The following is a 26,753-nucleotide window of genomic DNA, read 5'->3' as shown; positions in this document are numbered from 1 at the left end:
AATTTCAAAATCTGAGACAACAGGTGGATAAACAAAAGGCTAAGCTGTGTTTTGCAATAATATTTTCTAGTAAAATTATTTGACTGTGGCGTTATGCTATTCAGCGTTGCTGATAATAATTATACCGGATCCAGGATGGGTGGTTCAGAGAGGTGCTGGTGCTAATATTTGCTTGTAAGCAGGATTCAGGAGGATAGAATTATTTGCACATTTAACATGCTGGTAGAAATTTGGTAAAACTGATTTAAGTTTATTTGCATTAAAGTCCCTGGGTACTAGGAGTGCCGCCTCTGGGTGAACTTTTTCTTATGGCGGAATACAGCTCATTCAATGCGGTCTTAGTGCCACAACCTCAGTCTGTGGTGGTATGTAAACAGGTACAGAAAATACAGATAAACACTTTAGGTAGATAGTGTGGTCTACAACTGATCATTAGATACTCTACCTCAGGCGAGCAATAGTTCGAGACTTCCTTAGATATCGTGCACCAGCTGTTATTTACAAAAATACATAGTCCGGCACCCCTTGTCTTACCAGATGCCGCTGTCTATCCTGCCAGTACAGCGTATAACAAGCCAACTGTATGTTGATAGTGTCGTCATTCAGCCACGACTCCGTAATGCATATTATAGATATTACAGTTTTGAATGTCCTGTTGGTAGCTTAATATTCCGTGTAGGTCATCTATTTTATTTTCCAAAGATTACACGTTTGCTAGCAGAATGGATGGAAGTGGGGATTTATTCGATCGCCTACGAATTTTCAGAAAGCAGCCCGCCCTTTGGCCCCTTTTTCCCCAACTTCTCTTCACGCAAATCACGGGGGTCTGGGCCTGTTCCCGGGAGAGCAGTATACAATTCACGTCGGGCTCGTCAGATTCGTTAAAGGAAAAAAAGGATTCTGACAGTCCGTGGTGAGTAATTGCAGTCCTGATGTCCAGAAGTTATTTTTGGTCATAAGAGACAATCTCTGCAACATTATGTACAAAATAAGTTTTAAAAAATCTAAAATTTGACACAAACATCTGGATTCATTATCCCTTTCATGCCTTGCCTCCAGTCCACTTACCTATATCTGAAAAAGAGAGCATCATCAAAATTGCAACAATTTTATTTATTCAGAAGCCACAGACAGATGTCTGGATTGGGCTGTGCTCAGAGTATCCTGCCTTGGCAAATCACTCTGTTAAGACACTGATGCCCTTTCTAACCACGTACCTATGTGAGAGTGGATTCTCGGCCATCATTAGCATGCAAACTAAATACAGGCACAGACTGTATGTGGAAAATTATTTAAGACTGAGATTCTCTCCAAGACAACCCAACATTGCAGAGTTATGTGCATCCTTTCAAGCATGCCCTTCTCATTAACCTGTGGTTCAGATTTATTCACAATTTTCGATTAACAAATAACATTTTATATGTAAGATGGCTAAATAAAGAGCTATTTATTTTCTTTATTTTCTTATTATTTGTGCCCTGGTCCTATAAGAGCTCTTTGTCACTTACCACATGCCGTGTTGTGACAAAAACTTTTGTTTAATAAATGTATTGTATAGTGTGTGTGTGTGGCAGGCTTACAACGATGACATTTTTTTTAGAGTGCACTGACCCTGGTACTAGAGGGGGTACACAGCTGGAGGTTGATTGTTTGAAGGGGTACAGGAATATAAAACTTTTGGGAACCACTGCCTTAGAGCATCTACAGAAGGACTATCCAAATAAAGTGTTACCAAACCAAATACTGTCCTGTAGCAAGCCAATTGTTTTGCCAAGTTAAAAATCACTTACAGAACTCAGTAGATAGAAGCCTTTGGCAGCCACCCTATTGTTAGCATTGGAAGGGAGGGTGGGAGAATGGTGTCTATCTTACCAAACGTGAACAGATTTGTCACAGCCTCAAAGGTTGACAACATTCAGATTTATATGAGACTTTCCATGTAATGGGGTGTTTTCATATTATAAAAGAACTGTTGTATTTCAGAATTGACAATAACACAACTACTGGTAAAACACCCATTGTTGGTGCCCCATTATTTGTATTAGAGTTCATGTGTGAATATTAATAGGATTTGAAGTCAAGCTTATAACATTTTTGGTGCATTTTCATGCTCCAGTTGATATCAATTAAATAGATCAGACATTATATCACAGCTGCCTCCTTTGACATCACATGGATCGCATAACCATTGGTGAGAAACTGATAAATGCCTAAAGTCCTATTAGCATTTCAGGAAATCACAATAATTTCAGGAGTTTTCTTTCCTTCCCGTTTCTTCTGAGAGGCAATTCATTTAGAAAATAAATGTTTCCTTTTACAAACACACTGAACCTAGTTGTTAGGCTGAACATACTGTATTTATTCTAAAACCCACAGATACAACTGTCTCCAAGAACACTGTGAATGATTACACAGAGAAAATTACAAACTGTAATCTATCTCAAGTAGACTGGGACCGCATTTCCTGAGGCCGTTTTTATTGTAGCTCAGGACTGTAGTCAATAAAGCAAATCTGAGGGAAACGTTACTGAGGTTACCAACACATAGACTGTGCTACTCACTCATTGAGAACTCTTGACCATTGCTACTCCCCCTTCCGGGACTGCTACAATGCCCTCGTCCACCCTCCCTCCAGCAAATCAGATCACACATCTATCCTGCTCCTCCCTTTCTATAGACAGAAACTTAAACAGGAAATTCCTGTGGTAAGGACTACTCAACGTTGTTCTGACCTATCGGAATCTATGCTTCAATATTGTTTTGATCATGCGGACTGGGATATGTTCCGGGTTGCCTCTGAGAATAACATTGACATATACACTGACTCGGTGACTGAGATCATCAGGAAGTGAACTCTGACGAGCATCGGAGCTGGTGTAATAGGAATCAATCTTAGTCCTGTATTGATGCTTTGCCTGTTTTATGGTTCGTCGGAGGACATAGCGGGATTTCTTATACATTTTCAGTTTAGTCCCGCTCCTTGAAAGCGGCAGCTCTACTCTTTAGCTTAGTGCGGATGTTGGCTGTAATCCATGGCTTCTGGTTGGGGTATGTTCATACAGTATAGTCACTGTGGGGACAACTTATTAATGAAGCCAGTGACTGATGTTGTGTACTCCTCAATGCCATTGGAAGAATCCCAGAACATATTCCAGTCTGTGCTAACAAAACAGTCATGTAGCTTAGCATCTAAGTCATCTGACCACTTCCGTATCTAGTGAGTCATTGGTACTTTCTGCTTTATTTTTTGCTTGTATGCTCGGCCCATTCCTCCTGACAGAGCTGGTGTAACTGAGTTAGGTTTGTAGGCATCCTTGCTTACACAGGCTTTTTCAGTTCTGCCCACACATTTTCTATAGGACTGAGGGCTTTGTGATGGCCACTCCAATACCTTGACTTTGTTGTCCTTAAGCCATTTTATCACAACTTTGGAAGTATGCTTGGGGTCATTGTCCATTTGGAAGACCTATTTGAGACGAAGTTTTAACTTCCTGACTGATGTCTTGAGATGTTGCTTCAATATATACACGTAATTTTCTCCCTCAAGATGCCATCTATTTTGTGAAGTGCATCAGTCCCTCCTGCAGCAAAGCACTCCCTCAACATAATGGTGCCACCCCCATGCTTCACAGTTGGGATGGTGTTCTTCGGCTTTCAAGCCTCCCCCTTCTTCCTCCAAACAGAACGATGGTCATTATGGCCTAACAGTTGTTTTTTTTGTTTCACCAGACCAGAGGACATTTCTCCAAAAAGAACGATCTTTGTCTCCATGTGCAGTTGCAAAACGTAGTCTGGCTTTTTGTTTGCCGGTTTTGGAGCAGTGGCTTCTTCCTTGCTGGAAGAAGTACGTTCATCTCTAGGAGACAGAACGCATCTCCTTCCTGAGCGGTATGACGGCTGCGTGGTCCCATGGTGTTTATCCTTGTGTACTATTGTTTGTACAGATGAACGTGGTACCTTCAGGCATTTGGAAATTGCTCCCAAGGTTGAACCAGACTTGTGGAGGTCTACAATTTATTTTCTGAGGTCTTGGCTGATATCATTTGATTTTTCGAAGATGTCAAGCAAAGAGGCACCGAGTTTGAAGGTAGGCCTTGAAATACATCCACTGGTACACCTCCAATTGAGTCAAATGATGTCAATTAGCCTATCGGAAGCTTCTAAAGCCATGACAGAATGTTCTGGAATTTTCCAAGCTGTTTAAAGGCACAGTCAACTTAGTGTATGTGAACTTCTGACTCACTGGAATTGTGATACAGTGAATTATAAGTGAAGCAATGTCTCTAAACAATTGTTGGAACAATTATTGTGTCATGCACAAAGTAGACATCCTAACCGACTTGCCAAAACTATAGTTTGTTAACAAGAAATTTGTGGAGTGGTTGAAAAACGAGTTTTAATGTCTCCGACCTAAGTGTATGTAAACTTCGTACATCAACTGTATATAGGGAATGTGTTGCTGGATCAGAGATAATGATGATGTAGGTGGTTACTGGGCATACTGTTAGTGTTAGGTTAAACTGAGGATACAGATTGAGCATTCCTTAGAAACTGCATTGATGGATGATGATAACAGTTCTGTCCTTGAGCTTTAGCACCATTACAAAGCTTGGTATTTTGCCATATATGCAGCAAATGTTCTTCTGAGCTGTTAGTGGTGTTGATGTGTTGTATGCGATATATGTTTTGTAAATCCTCCAACATGCTCCATATTAAAGTACTTTAGTGACCTCTTTATCTTAATCTTGACTTCTTTGTTAAAGCATTTCTGTTCGATGGTATTGTTTTTGTATCTGACAGGGTTTGTTCAGTCAGAATTGGCCACAGTACCCAGCAGCAGTCTGTCTGTGAAGGATGTTTTCTAATCCATAGAAATGACCATAATGCAGTGGAGTGAGTGGACTTCAGACAGAGAGGGAGATGAGATCACTTTCTTCACAGACTACCTAGAGTGTCTTTTTCCACAATAGTGAACTGTCTATAGCCTCCAGGTACAATAACATAGAGCTCAGGAGACGGACAATGCTGAGTTCACACACAATATGAAACAGGTAGAAAGACACAGAATCCATTCAGATACACCAGAGAGAAAGTAAACAGACCAGCAGAGTGTACAGTACATCTTGTGATTGAGCATTCCCTTCAATTGAATAGAATTGAAAATGGTTGTGTCCATTAATAATGTACTGTACATGATCCGCTTCATTAACTTTACACAATCAGACAAAACAAAACAGCTCATATCCAAGCCACTCTGCTCATTTTAGACCAAAGCCATGTTTGAAAGCTTTACAACAGCATGGATGTAATATTCTTGTGTAATAGCTCTTCTGCGTTTTTGTAGACTTTTGGTCTGAGGCAAGCATTTGAAAGGACTTTGCATGTCGTGATGTCATTAAAATGTACAGGGATGTTCTCTCTCTTGGCTGTATTTACCCTACAGGTGTTTAAATTGTTATTGTTTGCGGTCAACTATTTTACTGGCCTAGTTTTGCAGGTTTATTTGTCCTTCACTGATATGTTTGTCATAAATATTAGCTATTTGTTCCATAGTGAGTGTAGAATCATGGTCAGGAATATACCCAAGAACTACTCATTTTTCTAAACTATGGTACTATGAGGTCTGAAGGACACAGTCCTGATTCCATATTGCATATCAACTTGGCCAAAGGACCATTATAAATCAATATGACACATTGACTGTATATTTCTCTGGAAGTTTTTGTTTATTCAGAAAGTTGAGGTGAGGACAAGTCATTATGACATTCATTCTACCACAAAACGCTCCAGTGGTTCCTCTTCACATTCCCAATCATGTAGTGATGTGTTAAAACTCATTCCTTTCTGTTCAGTCTTGTTCAGACTTATTGGATTGACAGATACACTTCCTCTGCACATGCCTCACATTCGAAGTCTGTCGGTCATCTTATGGAGGCCCCTTGCCATTGACACCATGTCTGTTCATGACAGGGGTCTATTAACGAGGGACTCTGGTGGCTCTGCTGCTTCTCAGGATGGTTAGCATGTTGCCCATCACACCTGAAGCGCTATTTTATGGTGTTAGAAAACCTCACTCACACCTGTGTCTTCACTCTGGGCTGCTACACCCTGATAGTGAGGCACCTTAGTTGTGGCATCTTTCTTGAAATAAACAACATACACAGCTTTAAGGGCTGAGGATTCAAGTATTGATGAACTGCTTTATTATACACTAGGGAGTAATGACGAACCTTACATGATTAAGAAGAATAACACCAGTGCAACATACTGTACACTGTAATCTAGAACAATTTAAGTCAGTGAGTAGCCAGTGGCACGGACTATATAGAGGCTTGTAGAGAGACGCAGAGAGACAGACAAGCCTCAAATGACAGACCCTCACAAACAGTTTACAGTGATCTTCAGATTTTCTTTTTTCTTTTGACATTTGCCTTGTACATAGCCAATCTGTAAATAGCCCATCCAACTACCTCATCACCATATCATTTATTTTGCTCCTTTGCACCCCAGTACCGCTATTTGCACACTCATCTTTTGCACATCTATCACCCCAGTGTTTCATTTGCCATACTGTAATCATTTCGTCACTATGGCCTATTCATTACCTCACTCCCCTTATCCTACCTCATTTGCACACACTGTATATAGACTTTCTCTACTGTATTATTGACTGTATGTTTGTTTATTCCATGTGTAACTCTGTGTTGTTGTTTGTGTCACACTGCTTTGCTTTATCTTGGCCAGGTCACAGTTGTAAATGAGAACTTGTTCTCAACTAGCCTACCTAGTTAAAAAAAGGTGAAATATAAAATAAAAGTGTCTCAGGAATGTAGTCTTTTTCTGAGCCTCCACGCAAATCAACATATCCAGGTCATCCAGCAGGGGAGCCTCTTTAAAGATGGAGGCTCAGTAGGAGTGTAAGAGTGGACATGCTCCTGAACATTAATCATGGTGATTCGTTGAGATGAATAATGCATGGCCCTGGTGCCGCAGGCCCCGCCGTCAATGTCATGCTAGCTGTGTGTGGTGGCTAATTCTAGTGATCTCTTATAGTCTTACAGATGCATATTGTACACAGTATAGATGTAGAACACACACACACACACTCCCATACACGTGGACACACACACAGCACAGATGGAAGTGAGTTCAACATGAGTTGACCAGCACAAACAGCAAGAAGCAATACAAATAAAGGACAATGATATAAAGTCCTGGAACATGATTCATAATATTCTGTGTCGGGTTGCAAAGCTACTGATAATTTACCAAAGTTAATAAAAGCTTCAGTTTTATTTTCACAGAAAATCTATGTCAATCTAATGTAATTTTGGTCATTTATACTTGAATAACTTTTAAATATATATATATATATATAAATAAATATATATATATATATTCTAGTATATAGACCATTGTTAAAGAGAAAATAATCTACTCAACAATGGTATTATATTCAATGAACTCTGCAACTCTTCCAACTATTGACTTTTTTTTTCACAACTGCCACCAGTTTGATGTCAAAACATTGACAACAAATACATATTGAGATAATAAAATAGAAAGAAAAAATATATATTTCATGCTGAAACTCTCAGTTTAAACACCAATGGTATTCACTAAATTGATGGTTTACATTTAGGATGAAGTTTTACAGCTTTGTCATTCTGTTTTATTTAAAATCATCTTATTTCATATATTTTACATGTGATAAGGCCACACAGAGGGCCAAAGATAATTACAGATTCCAATGAAAATCTGAAGTAGCCAAAATGGCCACTAGATGTCTTGTGATAGATGACATAAAATCCTTGAAAGATACCAAAATGTTGGTCAATTTTGTAATATACCCTCTCTTTGCAACCCTATACCTGTGTGATCAATATCCCCCATCAGTCTATCACTCTTTCTCCTGCCCCGTAGTGGCACACTCTCTCTTTCTGTCTGCTGCTGATGCTTGTGACATTTTGAGGACCATGATGAGGGTGTCTGGACTGATCCCTGTGTTAAATACATCGCTGAATGTCACGGGACAGGAGCCTCCTTTATGAGGATTAATTGAAAGCCTCCAAGGGATTGACAATATATTTGTCTTAAATAATATAAATTTTGTCTATGAGAAATGTTAGCTTGAAATGCTCTGTGACAAGTCAGGGAACTGATGTGGTATTCACTGATGTGAATATATCATGTTGTTGTCTTAAGTCTCTGTTTATGTAGTTTTTTTACCAAGTTAATGAACCTCAAAAATTATGTTCATAACTTAAACCACAACAGGTCGATGTCGATACGTAACACCTTTCCTGTGTCCACAGGGCAGCATATGGGAATGTGAGATGTGCCTTTTCCTTTGTACTGTAGCATCAGCTAACCAAGCAGCTCGATGTTCATTTAGGTCATTACCATTAGACAAAACAAATCTGCCCTGGTGTTCAATCAGATTAAGTATTTAAGGCTGCCATTTTATGTCCCTGTTCTCTCATGGTGTTGTATATTAACTGTTTAGTTTCATTGTGCTGAGGGAGAGAGTGAGAGAGTGGGGGACAGCCAGAGAGAAAAGGAGAGCGAAAGGGAGAGAGGGAGAGCAAACAAAATCACAGGCTGTAACGAACTACATTTACATAGAAAAAAGACAGTAATGGCTGAGGTTACCCTCCTTCCATCTTCAATTTAGCACGGATGGGAAGGTTGCTGAAACCTGCAGTGCTGAGGTTCATTCTCTCTCTCACCTCTCTCTCTCTCTCTCTCTCTCTCTTTGAGCTGTGGTCTCTCTCTCCCCAACTCTCTCCCTCTCTGCCTCTTTCTCGGTCTCTTTGCAGTGTCTCTCCTCCAGTGCAGAGGCTCAGCTTGGGTGCACAGTGCTCTGTGTGCATGTCCATTAAAAAGTATCAGTGAAAGCCATTAGCTGTGCGGCTCATTTACTACAGCAGGGCTGTAAATCAGTCGTCACAGATGCCAGAGTTCATACGGAGTTTCAGTTCCTCCCCCGCTTTACTGTATGTCTCTCTCTCCCCCCAGTCTGTCTCTTTTCTTCTTTCTCTCTCTCTCTGTCTAGGGCACTGAGATTTACTTAGCGTTATGATCCGTTTCCTCCCTTTGCTCTGCTGAAACCTGATGACCAAGCTAAATTTGAACTGCTGAGTTTGACTCCCTGTGAACTGGAATTAGGTTTTAGTTACTGTATTAGTATTGGTGTCACTGAATAAGTATTGCTGTGGTTGTTTGCCTGCTGGAACTGTATTGTTTTCAACAGATACTTTCTCTGCTTGTGGGTATTTCTTGTAATAATGTATGTTTGATTGTGTAAAGGGGAGGGTGTGGAAATAAGAGGACATTTATTTTTGAGAAATGTTATTTGTGTAACTGTGTATGGCCCTGGTGGTTGCTATGTCACTTGCCTGTGATGCAATCACTGTGGCTTCAGTAAATGGGTAATTTGACCTTGAGAATATCAAAACAAGACTGACGACAGATCCGGCGAGTGGGCTGCATCTGAATGGCACTTTCCTAGCCTTGATAAGCCTTTATTAAAATTACTAGTTGAATTGCCTGTGAAAGGCAATAGAGGATGAGAGGGAGAGGGATGCACAAAGAAGAATAGTGTGTGTATTCGCCTGGCAATTTTCCTGTCAACCGCAGACAGAATGATTTGATTTCTGAGTAACAATAAAGAATTCATGTATACAGATTGAGTCGGTGTTCTTGAGCCACTGAAGGTTACCACTGGAGTCTCGGCTTGATTTACAGCGTGTCTTGGCAGAGAGCTGTTCTTGGCACTGCCAGCCCAGCTCTCCATATGCACAACCCACTCCCTCTTTCTTTCTAAGCCCCGGGACTGGACGCTCTGCTCTGTTCCTCACCACTCAGCTTCACTTCATTAACATGTTGCTCAGCGTCCGATGCGGCACAGTGAGGCACGTTGGAAAGGTGAAGCACGTTGGCGAAGACTAGCTGCAAACTGGTGGCACTGTGATCAGGTGCTTTGACCTCACTGGTTTGAAGCCTGTGCCAAAGCAGATGCGGTAGCCATGCATAACACTCATTTGGAATGGTTGGCCCCAACTCTCTGTGGTTACGTGATCAAATCAGGGCCCCCTAACCACATGTTTGAAACGTAGGCCCATTGGAGAAGTAGGCAGGTATCTGGCTCACAGGTTTGTACACACATACATTAAATGAACAGATGCCCTGACTTCACGGCTGCCGTAATGTCGATGCATGGATGCCATCTTCACCTTATCCCTTAGTCGGTCAGTTATGCTCTGTGGTGAAATAGTCACATACAGACAGCACACTCAAACAAGGAAGCAATGCAAGGGACATGGCATAAGAACATGTCAATACCATCCCATAAGTTACATAGGACCAGTAAGTATCTGCAAGAATCTAAAAATGGCTGCTCTAATCATTGTTCATCACAGCACTGATTATATCATCAGCATATTGCAAAATAACAGCTGGCCTTTGTTTACAGTTCCTCCAACAATAGGATGGCTTGAAATAAAGGGTCTCTAAGCTCACTCCCATCCACACCTTTTAAGAAACCAGTCATAACTCTTTTGTGAGTGTTGCGATATCCCTCATAAATCTTTATAACACATTCATAACTCGTTTTCAAAATATACGTCACTTAAAATATATCCTTATTAACTTATTGTACAGTGTAAATGTACATATTTATTGACACAGTACCCAATTCTCTGACACACTATTCACGTAACAGGCTGAGCACCAAGTGGAAATGTCATGTTAGGCCTACAGCTGTAACGTCTGCTTCCAACTCCCTCAAACACGTAGATCCCCTGAACGTAGCTCACTTTCCAGCTCACACTCTCAAACACATAGATCCCCTGAAGGCAGCTCACTCTCCAGATCCCAATCACCTGAATTCTAATCACCCGTTCACACACCTTTATGTCATTACCACACAGTATTTAGTTCAGTTCTTTGCACCCCATCACTGAGGAATTGTTTTTTTTTGTGACACACATCTCTCCAGCATAAGGCGCTAGTTGGGAACTTTATGGATCACGGACTCGCCCGTAGGTTGGGGATTCCGCTGGTGCCGATAGATCCACCCTTCCCGTGCATTCCTTAGATAGCCGACCGTTAGGGTCAGGGAGGCCACGGTTCCACTGGACATGGTAACACAGGGGGATCATAGGGAGCGGATTAGTCTCTTCCTTATCAATTCACCTGCATTTCCAGTGGTGCTGGGGGTCCCCTGGCTGGCTAGTCAAAATCCCAGGATTTCATGGAAACAGGGGGCTCTCCAGGGGTGGTCAGAGAAGTGTTCAGGTAGGTGTATAGGAGTTTCCATCGGTATCACGTCGGTGGAGAGTCTAGACCAGGTTTCCAATGTGCGCATTCCCTCTGAATATGCCGATTTGGCTATCGCCTGCTGTAAGAAGAGGACGACCAAATTACCACCTCATCGACGGGGGGATTGCGCGATAAATCTCCAGGTAAACGCTGCACTTCCTAGGAGTCATGTGTACCCATTGTCACAGGATGAGACGTTGGCTATGGAGACATATGTCACTGAATCTCTGGGACAGGGGTACATTCGGCCCTCCACGTCACCCGTCTCCCCGGGTTAATTTTTTGTGGAAAAAAAGGAGGGAGGACTGCGCCCGTGCATTGATTATCGAGGTCTCAATTCCATCACAGTGGGGTTTAGTTACCCGCTACCTCTCGTCGATTTGGTTGTAGATTCATTTCACGGTGCTCGTTTTTTTCACGAAACTGGACATCAGGAGCTCGTGTAATCTGGTGCGTATTCGGGAGGGAGATGAGTGGAAAACCGCGTTTAGTACCACATCTGGCCATTATGAGTACCTCGTCATGCTGTATGGGTTAAAGAATGCTCCAGCCGCCTTTCAATCCTTTGTAGACGAGATTCTCAGGGATCTGCACAGGCAGGGTGTGGTGGTGTATGTTGATGATATCCTGATCTATTCCGCCACACTCGCCGCGCATGTACTTGGGCGACTGCTGGAGCATGACCTGTACGTTAAGGCTGAGAAATCTGTGTTCTCCAAACAAGCCATTTCCTTCCTGGGTTATCTCATTTCCACCTCGGGGGTGCTGATGGACTGTGATTGCGTTAAGGCTGTGCGTAATTGGCCGACTCCGACCACGGTAAAGGAGGTGCAGCGGTTTTTAGGGTTTGCCAATTACTACCGGAGGTTTATCTGGGGTTTTGGCCAGGTGGCGGCTCACATTACCTCACTGCTGAAGGGGGGGCTGGCTCGTATACGGTGGTCGGCAGAGGCGGACAGAGCTTTCAATCGATTGAAGGCGCTGTTTACCGACACTCCCGTGTTGGCACATCCGGACCCGTCTTTGACGTTCATAGTGAAGGCGGACAAGTCCCAGGCTGGGGTTGGAGCCATGCTATCACAGTGCTCGGGCACTCCACCGAAGCACTTCCCCTGCGCTTTCTTTTCGAGGAAGCTGAGTCCGGCGGAGCGTAACTATGATGTGGGGGATCGGGAGTTGTTAGCTGTGGTAAAGGCCCTGAAGATGTGGAGGCACTGGCTTGAGGGGGCCAAGTACTCTTTCCTCATCTGGACTGACCACCGTAATCTGGAGTATATCCGGGCAGCGAGGAGACTGAATCCTCGTCAGGCAAGGTGGGCCATGTTTTTCACCAGATTTAGGTTCACTATCTCTTATAGACCAGGTTCCGTCATCACGAAGGCCGACGTGCTGTCCCGTCTCTATGACACCGAGGATCGGCCCATCGATCCTACTGGCTGGTGGAACCGGTGGTATGGGAGGTGGACGCGGACATCGAACGGGCATTACAGTTGGAACCTGCGCCTCCACAGTGTCCAACAGGTCTTAAGTACGTGCCGCTTCGTGTCCGTGATCAATTGATTCGGTGGGCTCGCTACCCTCTTTGGGTCATACTGGTATTGCGAGGACAGTGTGGTGTCTTAGGGGGAAGTACTGGTGGCCCACCTTAGCTAAGGACATGAGGTTCTCTGTCTCCTCCTGTTCGGTGTGGGCTCAGAGTAAGGCTCCTTGGCACCTGCCTAGAGGGAAGATACAGCCCCTCCCCGTTCCACAACGGCCATTGTCTCATCTGTCGGTAGACTTCCTTACCGATCTTGCCCCGTCTCAGGGGAACACTACGATCCTGGTCGTTGTGGATCGGTTTTCTAAGTCCTGCCGTCTCCTCCCATTGCCTGGTCTCCCTACGGCCCTACAGACTGCGGAGGCCCTGTTTACCAACGTCTTCCGGCACGACGGAGTGCCTGAGGACATCGTTTCTGATTGGGGTCCCCAGTTCACGTCCCGAGTTTGGAGGACGTTTATGGAGTGTCTGGGGGTCTCGGTCAGCCTGACCTCTGGTTATCACCCCGAGAGTAATGGGCAGGTGGAGAGAGTGAACCAGGAGGTGGGTAGGTTTCTGCGGTCGTATTGCCAGGAACGGCCAGGAGAATGGGCGCGGTACGTCCCATGGGCGGAGGTTGCTCAGAACTCACTCCGCCACTCCTCCACGAACATGTCACCATTTCAATGCGTGTTGGGCTACCAGCCGGTCCTGGCACCTTGGTATCAGAGTCAGACCGAGGCTCCTGTGGTGGAGGAGTGTGTGCAGGGCTCTTAGGAGACCTGGAGGGCCGTCCAGGAATCACTTAAGCAAGCGGGTGAATTGAAGAAAAGGAGCACTGACCGCCACCACAGTGAGGCCCCCGTGTACGCACCGGGGTACAGGGTCTGGCTCTCAAACCAAAACCTGCCCCACCGCCTGCCCTGCCGGAAGCTGGGGCCGCAGTGTGTGGGGCCATTTAAAGTCCCGAGGAGGATAAACGAGGTGTGTTATAGATTACATCTCCCTTCTTACTATTGTATTAACCTCTCGTTTCATGTGTCTCTCCTCAGGCCGGTGGTAGCTGGTCCCCTGCAGGAAGGTGAGATGCCGGAGGTCCCTCCGCCCCCTCTGGGCATCGAGGGGTCCCCGGCGTACACAGAACGTGCTGTTCTGGACTCTAGACGCCAGTTGAGGGGCCTGCAGTACCTCGTGGAGTGGGAGAGGTGCTGGGTACCGGTGGGGGACATCTTGGATCCGTCACTGCTGAGGGATTTCCATCGCCTCCATCCGGATCGCACTGCGCCTGTCCTGTTGGGCGGCGGTCGTCGTTACCGGTCTACTAGCTGCCACCGATCCCCTTTCCCTTTTCTGTTAGTTTTGTCTTATTGGTTACACCTGTTTCTTGTTTGGGTTTTGGTTAGGGCTATTTAAGCCGGTTATGCCCACCTGCTTTTGTGCGGGCTTGTTCCTCTGTTCGTTTTGTGGTCATATATGAGAAAAAGTGCCTTTTGAATTTTGTCTAGTACCCTAGTCAAGGATGCATCTGCAATTTTGACACTGCACATACTACAAAAAGGTAATTGATTGGTGGCTACTACTATGTATTGTCTTTGATTGGTTTATTTGTTTTTCCAATGAGAAAAGCAAACACCTAGCATACTTAGACAGAAGGTTTAAATCTTAGGTTTAAGCTAGGGTTCACATGTATGGACCCAGTAGATTGTGTACTGTGATTGTGTACACATTTCTGTTCCACAATGGATAAATAAAGATCTGTTTCAGTGTTACTGATAACTGTAATAGAAGGGGTGGCTTTTATATAGAAAAATACTCATGGATGACAAAAACTGTGAAATGAAGGTTGTTATGAATTGTAATGAAATACTCATGAAGGTGAATGACTAGTTTCATAAAGGTGTTCTAAATGTCTTACTGTATGCATCACCCCTTCAAGTATTTAAGGAAAAGAAAAGGAAAACGGTTATACATTGCTACAGTATGTAAAGGGTGAATAACAAGTATTGTATTAATTTCTCTGTTGTTACAAGTGGCACAAGGACAGACGGAATTCTGGGAAGATGCTCAAAGACGTTACTCAATTTTAGTGGACAGCAGGATGCCTACTGAGATAAAAACACAGATAACAACAGAGCAGGAAATATAGTGTTAAGGTTATGACTATTAAATAGGCAAGGGTCACCCGGGGAAGACAAGCGTATAGTTCAAAGTGTTTCCTGTTTGTTGCTCCACATCCTGTTGGATTTGTGACTGCTTCATTATCAAACACTCTAATTATCACAGAGAGACAACTCTTTCTCTCTCTGAGCTGGAGCAGTTCGGACTGTTAGGGACGTGTGCACCCCTCGCTACACTCGCATTAACATCTGCTAACCATGTGTATGTGACAAATAAAATTTGATTTGATTTAATTAACAACAGACTGACTGACGTTTTTTTGTCTGCAGCCTCTTAGAAAATGCGTGAGTCTCGGCCCTCAGCATTCACAGCTCATATTTGTGCTCCGTTTGAAGTTTAAACAATCATTTGGGATATATTACTATTTTTGTGTTAACGTATTCTCAAGTAATACGTTGACACATTGTAATTCTGCCTTTCGTGGGGGTGATGAGCCGATGGTGGTGTAGAAGTTAATGTGATTTCCGAGTTCATCATTAGCTGCCGCTCTGCCTGAGATCAATCGCTCGACTCCGAGGCTCTCATTTGAAGCTGAGAGGCAGGGGGGGGGGTCGTTCTAGGCCAGTCACAGCTGCTCAGATTAAGCCTTAATTAACAGCCCTGTTTCTTTCTAGAGGAGGATCTAGAGGAGGATTTGAGGCCAGGAGATCTATGTGTAAACAAGACGGACTCCATACCAATACACCTTTTTATCTGCTGCTGATGCTGAACCTAGCACTCAGCTCATTTACGTTAAGCTGGCATATTTGTTTTTGACCCTCAATCAATCTTTACAGTGATGTTTACACAGGGATAAATACAGTGTGATTGTCGTAAAGTGGTCACTTGTAGGCGTCCCTCCACCTACAGTATAGTATGTGCTCTTTTGACCTGGGGCTAAATGTAAAATGGCCAAATGATAGACTCTACAATGTTGTCTCTTGAACTCTCTAACAGTAACTCCCACCATGAATGTGTTTTAGAATACTTGTATTGCATCCATCCTTGTTGTACTCTATATGGATGTATTATGTTTAATACAAAGTGGGGTCTGGAATTATTGGAACCCTTAATAAAGATGAGCAACAAAGCTTGCATGAAATAAATAATACAAATACTGAGCTATATTGTATGCACAAAAAAAGTGAAAATGTATATTATTTTATACTACTATAATTGCTCAGAAAAAAAATGATTTTGTTTAACAAGTAATAAAAATAAAATCATATCACACCAAAATAGAAGTCATTGGCCAAGCACACCAGCGGTCGGTTTGGCCTTCAAAAGAACAATGCAGAGCCTTCAGAAAGTATTCATACCCCTTGACTTATTCCACATTTTGTTCTCAGTCACACAATACCCCATAATGACAAAGTGAAAACATGTTTTTAGACATGTTTGCTAATTTATCGAAAATGAAATACAAAAATATCTATATTTTACATAAGTATTCACACCCCTGAGTCAATACATGTTAGAATCACCTTTGGCAGCAATTACAGCTGTGAGTGTTTCTGGGTAAGTCTTTAACTTCTTGAAACTCCCCATCCCGGATCCGGGTTTGTGACTAAAGCCTCAGGCTCATTAGCATAACGCAACGTTAACGATTTCTGAAAATCGCAAATAAAATGAAAATAATGCGTCTGCTCTCAAGCTTAGCCTTTTCTTAACAACACTGTCATCTCAGATTTTCAAAATATGCTTTTGAACCATAGAAATTGACTAATTTGTGTAAGAGTATGCAAAGCTAGCATAGCATTTTGAGTAGCATTTAGCACGCAACATTTTCACAAAAACCAGATAACCAAATAAATAAAATCATTTACCTTTGAAGAGCTTCTGATGTTTTCAATGAGGAGACTCTCAGTTACACACCAAATGCGCAGTTTTTCCTGAATGCGTCTGTGTGTAGGAGAAATCGTTCCGTTTTCTACATTGCGTCTGGCTACCGAAACGAACCGAAAATTCAGTCACCTACAACGTAAAACTTTTTCCGGATTAACTACATAATATCGACCGAAACATGGCAAACGTTGTTTGGAATCAATCCTCAAGGTGTTTTTTCACATATCTCTTCATTGATATGCAGTTCGTGGAAGCTTGCTTTCCTCTCTGTATCCCATGGAAAAATACTGGCAGGTGACTTTTGCGCACCAATTTCGGCGCAGGACACCGGGCGGACACCTGGTAAATGTGGTCTCTTATGGTCAATCTTCCAATGATCTGCCTACAAATACGTCACAATGCTGCAGACACCTTGGGGAAACGACAGAAAGGGCAGGCTCATTCCTCTCGCATTCACAGCCATATAAGGAGACAATGGAAAACAGAGCCTCAAAAATCCTGCTCATTTCCTGGATGCTATCTCATCTTGGTTTTGCCTGAAGCTCACGTTCTAGGGCACGCACAGAGAATATCTTGGTAGTTCTGGACACGTCAGAGTGTTTTCTTTCGAAAGCTATCAATTATATGCATAGTCGAGCATCTTTTTGTGACAAAATATCTTGTTTAAAACGGGAACGTTTTTCATCCAAAAATGAAATAGCGCCCCCATAGATGTAAGAGGTTAAGAGCTTTTCACACCTAAATTGTATAATATTTGCAAATTATTGAATCATGCTTCACCATCTGGCAGTCCAACAGACGAATCTGGGTTTGGTGGATGCCAAGAGAACACTACCTGCCCCAATGCATAGTGCAAACTGTAAAGTTTGGTGGAGGAGAAATAATGTTCTGGGGCTCCTTAGTTCCAGTGAAGGGACATTTTTATGCTGCAGCATACAATGACATTCTAAACGATTCTGTGCTTCCATGTTTGTGCAACAGTTTGGGGAAGGAGCCACGATGACAAACAGTCTTTGCTTGCTGAATAAATACTGTGGTCAGTTCTTAACACTGTGTGTGTGTGTGTGTGTGTGTGTGTGTGTGTGTGTGTGTGTGTGTGTGTGTGTGTGTGAGAGAGAGAGAGAGAGAGAGAGAGAGAGAGAGAGAGAGAGAGAGATTTATAATGACTAGGGCCATGCTTTTTGGGGTTACTTTTGAGGCACTTGTTTTTACCAGTATTTCCAGAATGATCCACTAGGTTTGTTTATTATCCTAGGAAACGTTCTAATCAATCAGTAAATGTCTTATTGTGTTTTTGGTGGCCTGATATTCTGAGCCACGGGAGGCGTAGCTCTTTGAATCTTAATCTTAATCAAACAAGGGCAGAGAATACTATTTGTAGATCAGTGGTTCTATATCTCACTTTGCTCAAGCTGATCCTCTCCAATGGACTCAGAAGTTGTATTACAGTTATTTTCAATTGCTAACATGCATTGGTCCAAACTGAAGTCACATTGTCAAAACTTTTCACACAGTCAGCGAAACAGAAGTCTATGTGGACCAAACTGTGAATAATTGTTCATTTCTTTCACACAACATGCATTCAATGACCACATTCTCTGAAATCCATTAACTATTTTCTCATTCATACTACACTACCTGCAAAACTGTATATTTGTAGCATGTTTTCAAGTGCTAACACACGGTTTCCAAAACTGTGCTAACACACGTTTTTCAAAACTGTGCTAACACACGGTTTCCAAAACTGTTAAAAACACATTCAAAACAAAATGATGGCAAATGTCATGCATTTCTGCAGTATCCAGATTGAAACAAATAGAAAATCTCAGCAGAATATTTAATCATTAAAAACCAAGCTGATTTCAATTTCAGCTGAAAGTCTACCCAAGTGACCTGTTTTAAGTCGTTACCAAACAGACACGAGGACGGCTTCGGAATGATTTAGTTTTAAAACATGGATCAAGGAAGACAGGTTGGTGGGGAAAGAAGAGTGTCCGGGAGAGGGAGAATGTGTGGAGGACAAAGGAGAGGAAGACCAAGACCAGTTGTCTCTGATGAGATAAGGGCCACAATTATTGACCATGTTGTAAACCATGGTGTCTCTTTGAGAGAGGCCGGTTTAAGGGTGCAACCAAATCTGCAGCATTCAACAGTTGCATCAAGTACAGATTTCCCTGCAAAACAAGAGGTGATATGTGTATCCTTCAATGATAACTGATTTACATACTACAGTACAATAGACTATGTTCAAATTTTTACATGTACTGACATTTTGAAATATATTGATTGTTTTGTGTTTTTTTCAGTAGGATCCAAAGGTTACCTCCCACAGGAGAGAGAGTCAGAATATTATCAGATGCGCAGGGAATTGCCATTGTTGACATGGTAATTGGCAACAATGCAATAAAACTGCGGGAAATTCTGGATTCAACCTGAAGCAGGATTCAACCTGGCAAAAACACACCGCAGGGGAAGAAATGTGATTGGACAGAGAGCAACCGTGGATGTCCCAGGCCAGAGAGGAGCTAACATCACAATGCAGCACTGTCCAATGCTGGTTTGCTGTGACAACTAAAAATACAACGTCATAACATTAAACATTCTTGAAAATGCAAGTGTCTTACATCCTTCAAAAGATTAGAATCTTGGTAATCAAACTACGTTTTCCGATTTAAAATAGCTATTACAGAGAACAGAGAACAAATACAATCAACAACAGAAACATTTTCCACCATGACAGTTTTTACACATTCGCATCTGAAGGTAAAATTATGACTTACATTCTGATATCTTGCTCTTATTTCTCTTCCTGTGGGTCCCAGTGATCAAATGAAGTGCCATTTTAGTTGATAAAATCCATTTTTATAGCCTAAATCGAAACATTTTGTAAACCGTTTTGCCGTGAATTCCATCTCTATTAATTTTTTTACGGAGCATTCAACGTAATTACATAATTACACACCGTAAACAATCGTTTATCTAGTCATGGTTGGTTTCAGTGCATTCCTCTGGATGTTTGCAACACAACCAAACGTCATTGTTTTTTGGGGGTGGAGTAGTAGAAGTGAACTGATTTGTAGACAACGAGCAATTACTTCCTTGCGCACCAATAATTTTAGCGAAGTTTCATTGATTGACTGTATTTCTGCCCAATGACCACTGATCTTCTTGAAATCTAGCTGGGTAGATAGCCAATGAGCGGAGGTAAACGCCAGTATGTAATGGTTTTGGGTTGGACCACCATTCCTTGTTTGTAATCGCACGCGTAACGAACTCCATTCTCGCCATTGACTGCAGATTCGTTGCAGTCACACTTGTTACGCACAGCAGTGTTTGGGATAGTAGTATTTTGGAAGCAGTTTTTTTAAAGTGTTTTTTCAACAATTTCATTGAAGACATCATGGCGAATAAATCAGGAAAATCGAAGTCTAATTATACAGATTTGCACCAGATTATAGAAGAGATTGATCGGGTAAGTGAGACATACTGTTTGTTTGAGGAATCTTTGAGTGAACACAGTTATTATTCAAACATTGAGGGGCTGTTTCTGCAAAGACAGGACGTATTTCTGGACTGGTAAGTGCTAATGCCGTTTTATGAAATATATATATATATATATATATATATATATATATATATATTTGCAATTTGTAATGAAATGTGTGATGAAATGTGTAATGTACACATTATAGTGTGCGTGTGTGTATGTATGTGTACAACCCATAACCTGTGTCTGTTGGTGTGTGTGTGTGTGTGTGTGTGTGTGTGTGTGTGTGTGTGTGTGTGTGTGTGTAATATATATTCCATGTCAGATATATATATTTTCAATTTTTTTATAAAATGGAATGGAGTAGAACAGCAAACACACATTGCCACTGCGCCTGCTACTCCCCCCATTTCCATATGAAATACCCATTTGGTGCTGTTGGGGGGAAGGCAGGCCCACAACAATGGCCGGAGTTAAATGGAACGGCACTTCACCTTAGTGACTGTTCCCTCTACTCTATACAATACATATCTGTTTATTTTATGTGATGATAAAAGACTCATACAATACAAATATCTTTTCATGTTTTCTTTCACAGTGATAGCGACTCTGACTGGGAGGCCAAGGTGCCCATCCCCCACTGAAGCGGGTTCATCCAGCCGGATTCCAGCTCTCCGGCTCCACACCTACCCCCGCCTGGCCATCTGGAGGTGTGAAGACAGTAACAAAGAAGTAGAGGAAGGGAAGTGTGGAACCTGCTGACAGAGAGGTAGAGGGTCAATGGCACCCTGTGCTGGAGACCTCAGCTCGACATGACATCAATATACAGCCCCATGCAACTTTTTCAATTGTTTTTCACCCCGGAAGTTGTTGATTCCCTGGTGTGTAATACTAACAAGTATGGGGCTAGGAAGCAAGCAGGAAAGTAAGAGGCATGGAAGCCATTTCCATGTCAGACCTTTTCTGCTACTTTTCACTGGTAATTTACATGGGGCTGGTGAAGTTAAAAACCCTAAAGGATTACTGGAAAACATCCCCACTCTATCACCTGCCTTTCCCCCCCCCCACTGTCCTCATGTCCTCTACAAGGTTTTTAAATATCTCACGGGTGCTTCACATCAGTGACCCAGAACTTGATGAGGAGAATGACAGGAGTAGAAGCACCGCAAGGTTTGACAGGCTCTGCAAAGTCAAACCTCTCTACCCCAGCTAGGTTGAGGCCTGCAAGATACATTTTTAGCCTGCCCAGAACTTGTCCATAGATGAGAGGATGGTAACCTCAAAGGCCAGAATTGGCCTAAAACAATACATGCGTAACAAACTGTTTGTTTGGGCTTATTCTGTGTGTGAATACACATGGAATTTTTTGGTCTATGAAGGGAAGAACACGTGTGCGACTGGTAAAGGACGTAGCTATGACTCTGTAATGGAGTTGTTGGATTTTCAACTGCTGGGGAAGGGCTACAAACTCTTTGTGGACAACTTTTACACAAGCCCTACCCTGTTTGCAGACCTGAGGAAGCTGGAGGTGTGGGCTTGTGGCACCATTCGGACCAACAGAGTGTGCTTTCCGAAGACCAGGGTAAATGACATGCCTAAGCAGGCTGAGTGGGGTATCATGCGATGGATCCTGCTGTTTGTGAAGTGGATGGACACCAGAGAGGTGGTGATGTGCTCCACTATCCACAAGTCCTTCAGTGGTGATCACGTCGTCAGGCGTGTGAAGGACGCTACTGGGGCATGGACCACCAAAAATGTCCCCATTTCTGCAGCCATCAAGGACTACAACAAGAGCATGGGAGGTGTAGACCTATCAGATGCACTGATAGGGTACTACAATGTTCTACATAAGACAAAGAAATGGTACAAGACATTGTTTTACCATTTCATTGACATTGCTGGGGTGAATTCCTTCATCCTGCAGAAGGAAATGACGAAGAGCTGTGGACAGCCCCCCATCTCACAGCTAGCCTTCAGGGAGCTGCTCATCCGGGAGCTTGCTGGCTATAGCACGAAGTCCACTGCATCACATTCTGCCCCCTCTACCTCTGCCGCCTCTACCTCTGCTAGCTCTACTCCTGCCTCCAGTGGTGTTCATATGCCACAGTTCATTACTGCAGGCATGACTGTGCCTCAGGGCCAAACAGGCAAAGCATGGAGGCGTCGTTATGTTCTTTGTCACATGAAGTCCCCCATCACCTGCACCAGTTGTTCAGTTTGCCTCTGCTTTACAGCAGAAAGAGACTGCTATGGGACGTGGCACAGGCAGCAAAATATTGCGTAGAGGACTTCCGAACGGTCTACCCCTGTTTTTTTTTTTATATATATATTTTTGGGGGGTTAAAATTGCTTTTTGATATGTTGTATGTAGTTATAGGTCATTTCACCAATTCGGCCATTTGGGTATATTTGGGCAACTTGTGTGGGACACCGGAGTGACTTCATGCTAAATGTCATGTAGCTCAACCATTCCTGAAGTTATCAGTCTGAAACTTTGCACACCTACAGTTGCCCTCTTGTGTTATCCATCAAAAGTATCTCCAGCATCCTATATGACTGTGTGGCTATTCTAGTACATGTGAAAGATGATACTACAACAATAAAAAACAGAAAACGTATGCTCTTTCTTTCTCTTTTCTTCCACCAGATCTACTGTGTTATATTCTCCTACATTCAATTAACATTTCCAGAAACTTCAGAATGTTTTCATTCAAATGATACCAAGAATATGCATATCCTTGCCTCTGGGGCTGAGCTACAGGCAGTTAGATTAGGGTATGTCTTCAGGCAGAAATTGAGAACAAGGGATGCAGCCATAAGAGGTTTTAACGCCTTAACGGTACACGTTCCCCAAGGGCACCCCCCCAAGCTCAACTCAAAAGATGGCACACAGAATGCAAAAATATTCTTAGAAATATTTAACCTCCACACATTAACAAGTCCAATAGCTCAAATGAAAGATAAACACCTTGTTCATCTACCCAGCGAGTCAGATTTCTAAAATGTTTTACAGCGAAAACATAGCACATATGTATATCAAACCACCACTAGGACACATACAATATGTAGCCATATTGTCAAGCAAAAAACAAACACAAACGCAGGATTAAAAGAAAAATAATTCTCTAACCTTTTGAAAATCTTCATCAGATGACAGTAATAGTACATGTTACACAGTACATTTGTTTTTTTCAATAATATGCAATTTATATCCATAAATCTCCGTTTACATTGAACCATGTTCAAAAAATGCTACAAAAATGTCCTGAGAAATTATACATAGCTCCGCCAGATAACTCCAGATAACAGCAATACACATCATAAACTTTGACTAAATATACATGTTCTACATATAGTTAGAAAGATACACTGCTTCTTAATGCAACCGCTGTGTTACATTTATTTTTAACGTTACAGAATTCGTTCACTAGGCACTAATCTGAGACGGCGCTCAGACATAAGCAGTATTCCTCCGTTATGTTGGAGTCAACAGAAACACAAATTACAATATAAATATTCCCTTACCTTTGATGGTCTTCGATCAGAATGTAGTGGAAGGAGTCATACTTACCCAAAACATCGTTTGGTCTTGTATTAGCATATGCTGCAAGTTCCAGCTGAAATGCTACCAAAAATTACTTCTGGTCATGAACAGTTGCGCATCAAAACTTCAAAATTACATATTATATGTCGACTAAACTGGTCAAACTAAGTGCAGAATCAAGCTTTAGAATGTTCTAAGCGTACAAAACAATTGGCGATTCAACCGAATGAACGCAACTCTTCTCAAACGAAATGGAACAAAAGAATAGGCTGTATACAATTGCGCCAGGACGCACAGATATTTTCCAGTGACACGTCACTATTTTGCCCGCCAACCGGTCAAAGCTCGCGGGATTTTCTCCATTACTCGCCCCATTGAAAGAACACAGCACGCTGAACACACAGACACTGTTCCCAGATCCGTAGCTGGTTGGGAAGGGTGGGGGCGATGACGTCAAAGTTGGGGTAACTTTCCTGATGAGAGAGAGAGTTTGGGAGAATGGCTGCCCTGTGAGTTCTGGTTTACATACAGACATAATTTGAATGGTTTTAGAAGCTTTAGAGTGTTTTCTATTCAATAATAATTATGATATGCATATATTAGCAATTTTGGACAGATTTTTTTTCTGTTTACTATGGGCACGCAATTCCTCCAAAGGGGGCAGTATTGTGCATAGCCTTAACAGGTTTTAAACCCATAATAAAAAGTTGCAGTCAGTAATAAACTGGACTTGAACATCTCTAAAACTAAGGGCATTGTATTTGGTACAAATCATTCCCTAAATTCTAGACCTCGGCTGAATCTGGTAATGAATGGTGTGGGTGTTGAACAAGTTGAGAAGACTAATTGACTTGGTGTTACCTTAGATTGTAAACTGTCATGGTCAAAACATATACTGTAGATTCAATGGCTGCAAAGATGGGGAGAGGCCTGTCTGTGATAGAGATGATCTGATTTTTTGACAACACACTCCACAAAGCAAGTCCTGCAGGCTCTAGTTTTATCTTATCTTGATTATTGTCCAGTCATATGGTCAAGCGCTGCAAAGAAAGACCTAGTTAGAACAGAGCTGCACATCTTGCTCTTCACTGTAATCAGAGGGCTAATATAAAAATGATGCATTCCAGTGTCTCTTGGGTAAGAGTTGAGGAAAGACTGACTGTATCACTTCTTGTTTTTCTAAGTAGCCACACAACTCTCCAAAGTGTCCATCATTAATATGTGATTTCAATGCACTTTTATGACTCAAATAAGTGTCTTCAACTACAAGGTGCTTTTCTGAGCTCTCTTAGCTGAGCAAGAGAGCTCAGAGCAAGCACACTTGTAGTTGTTTTCTTTGCAACACAGCCCTGCATCCCAGCCATCACACAATTACTGTTGTTGATTACACAATCCAAAAACAGTCCGTTATAAATCGCAATCTGGTTCAGGTGGTCATCATTTTAAAGCTTGTTCTATTAACAACATGAATAGCTAAATTATGCAATATGATCTTACAGTGTTAGGCTTTCACAAGGCAAATAAGATTGTAATTTCGGTGCGCATAGAATTGAGTGCTGATTGAATTTAGATGTGTGGACAACGCAGGGTATAACTTCTTGTTGCACGTGGCTGTCAGTCAAAACCCACACAGAGCTTTGAAGTGGAGACCCAAAGAACTGACATCATGTATAGTGATGTCAGCCACTCCGTTCCAATTTAGGCACTTATCAGTGTTTCAGCCCGTATATGGGTAAGAGTATAAAGTGCTACATGTGAGAGTCAATGAAACAAACCATTGAAGTACATTTACATTTTTTACATTTAAGTCATTTAGCAGACGCTCTTATCCAGAGCGAAGTACAGCATATTGTAGCGAATTCGGGGGGTAGGCCCGACCAGGACTCAAACCTGGGTCCTATTCAAACAGGTCCGAACCTCTTGGCCAAGACCTTAACCGTTACTCCAAGAGTTCTGAACCTTTTGGCCAACACCTTAACCATTACGCCAATACGGCCAAACCTCATTGCATACGGTTAAGGTGTTGGCTTGTCACTGGATCTGTGTTCAAGTCCCGGTTGGGAGCTATCCCCCGAATTCACTACAATATACTTCCATGGTTGGTTTAACTGACTCCCCCTTTTAACTGCCCCTAATGTAGCCATGTTTAGCTATAACCTCCTACTACAATGGAGAGGGAAATAGGTATAGAATTACTGATCTACATATAATGTTCCCTGCAAATAATAGGCTTTGTGTGATTAAGATTCGCAGAGCTACACCTCCCCTGACTTAGACAAACAACCAGATATTGATTGATCGATGGAACATTTCTACCTGCCGCAAACCTAGTGGATAATTTTGGAAATAATGGTAAAAGAAAAGTGCAAAAAAAAGCCTAAAAGTATGTAATGATGACCTATGACCTCTTGTCTCTCGTCCATCTACAGAGCCATGGCAGTTACCTCAGTGTCCTCTGGGCCTTGGCCCTCTGTGACCATGTCATGAATAGTCCTGACTTCAGAGATAGATCACAGTGGTGCTGGATAGTGTTAAAACCTCTTGGAAGCACCCATCCCGGATCCGGGATCATTGTCATCAACTACTCTAAATAGCATAGCGCAACGGTCAAATAATCTTACTAGAAAATATTCATATTCATGAAATCACAAGTGAAATATAGCGAAACACAGCTTAGCCTTTTGTTAATCACCCTGTCGTCTCAGATTGTGAAATTATGCTTTACAGCAAAAACAATACAAGCGTTTGTGTAAGTTTATTGATATACTAGGAAAACATTATGTACACCTAGCGGCAGGTAACTTGGTCACGAAAATCAGAAAAGCAATCAAATTAATTGTTTACCTTTGATGATCTTCCGATGTTTTCACTCACGAGAC

The sequence above is a fragment of the Oncorhynchus masou genome, chromosome 24 (assembly GCF_036934945.1).
Source record: "Oncorhynchus masou masou isolate Uvic2021 chromosome 24, UVic_Omas_1.1, whole genome shotgun sequence".
Taxonomy (NCBI): Eukaryota; Metazoa; Chordata; class Actinopteri; order Salmoniformes; family Salmonidae; genus Oncorhynchus; species Oncorhynchus masou.
This window is presented reverse-complemented; position numbering follows the sequence as displayed.